This window comes from Triticum dicoccoides, chromosome 1A (genome assembly GCF_002162155.2).
Source record: "Triticum dicoccoides isolate Atlit2015 ecotype Zavitan chromosome 1A, WEW_v2.0, whole genome shotgun sequence".
NCBI lineage: Eukaryota > Viridiplantae > Streptophyta > Magnoliopsida > Poales > Poaceae > Triticum > Triticum dicoccoides.
Window position 1 is genome coordinate 76,605 of NC_041380.1, and position 1,983 is coordinate 78,587.

Sequence of the window (1,983 nt, forward strand, 5' to 3'; positions counted from 1 at the left end):
GGGGGAGGGCTTTTCATGGGCCAGGACTTATTTGGGGTATCTACTCGGGCCGATTATTTGGGTCGTCCCGTATAACGGCCGGAAAAGCGTAGTTTACCGGCCTTATGCGGGATCTGCTAGAGATGCTCCAATAATTAATAATATAACGTTTGTTTACCGAGCTATGGCGAGCCCTCCATTTAGGCCATTTTTTGGACAGAAAAAGAAAGAAATGGCGGTAATATATGCACATATAACTATAATTTTCTGTTAATCCAAAATAGTAATGATGAAAATATAATTTCATTTTGCCAGACCATATTTGTCTTCGTGTAGCCTACATGTGATGATTTTAAGATACTTATACCCATGATATCTACTTCTTTCGTTCCTAAATATTTGTCTTTTTAGAGATTTCAACAAATGACTACATACGGAACAAAATGAATGAGTCTACACTCTAAAATATGTCTATATACATCCGTATGTGGTAGTCCATTTGAAATCTCTGAAAAGACAAATATTTAGCAATGGAGGGAGTAGTAGACTAGATTTGTTGCGCATGCCAACATGCAAATGTTATTTTTTTTTAAGAAAAAAAAACCCAATGAACCCCAAGTAAATTCACTGCGTTCCTTTTTTTACAAGTATTTGAGATAAATTCCAAATTGTTAGGTGCATTTTCTTGTTACACTAGTAAAAGCAGGCAATTATACTCGTGTAATCATTGTTGTGACATGTGGCATTTCAACCCAAAATTGCGCTCAAATCAATATATTGCTCAATAATGTTGTGCCTATACTTTGTATCGGTTTGGCTCAAGGTTATTGTCCCCGTGGCACTTATGCTTCAGTGGTGGTCGTCATTGTAGGCGAGCTTGGGTCGTGTTGTTGTGGATCGTGCTGTAACTTTCGTAGTGTAAGAATTTCGGTTCCATCCCTTGTGATTTTTGGCCATTTAGGGTGCTGTACCTAGTCGTGCCTCTATGACGTGGTATGGGTCATGCTTTCTTGGTGTTGTAGCATCGTTTTTTCTTAACGAATTCTCTTCTGCATGGTTCTGAAAAAAAAGGAAAAAACCTAAAGAATGGGTCCTTTTTCTTTTACTTCCCCGTCTCTCTCATAATGTAAGATGTTTCTTTGACACCTGGTGTCAAAAAACACCTTACATTATGGGACGGAGGGAGTAGTAATTAGAAAAGCACACATAAAAAGTCATGCTTACTGGAAATGCGCAGGCTATTGTTTTGTCTTGAACTCGAAAAAAATGGCCCTTTTAGCAAAGCACACAAAAAGGCAAGGTCACTTACTTTTTTAGAATGAAAAACTCTAAAAAATCCCAGCATTGACCGGTGTTTGTTAATGAAAAGAAGCAGAAATGAGGGGAAAGCGAAGGAAGTGAGTGAGCGGTTTATCCTTGCACTTGCAGTTCCCTTTTCCCATCCTCATCTTCTTGTGATGTAAGCAAGCAAGTGGTTTATTCTTGCAGTGCTTGGGTCGTCATGGTAGTCAAGTTTGGGTTGTGTTTGTTGTGGAGTGGGTGATGTTGTGCCGTCTTGGGTTTTCCATGGATCTCTACCATTTCCTTTCCTCCCTCTGATTCCATTCCGTTCCATGGCGCACTGAAAAGGATTGGGTGCTTCCCTCTTCCTCATCTTCTTCTTCCCAACCTCACCTCCGATTTCAGAGAACCTACCTACCTTCCTTCCTTCCATCCTTCCGTGTCAAATCCCCCAACCTAGATAGATACACATACACAGTAGATAGATAGACATACACACAGACAGACACACACACAGATGGCGGCCTCGCCGCCGGCCCCTTCCGCACGCTCCCGGGCCCTCGCCTCCAGGCGCCCCAATGCCACTCCCGCAGCAGACGCCGCCGCGCCCTCCACCTCCACCTCCACGACATCCCCTCCTCCTTCCTCCCCGCCGTCCGCTCCACCTCCAAAGCTCGCCGCCTCGCCGCCACCGACGCCGCCTGCCGCGCTCCCACCTCCAAA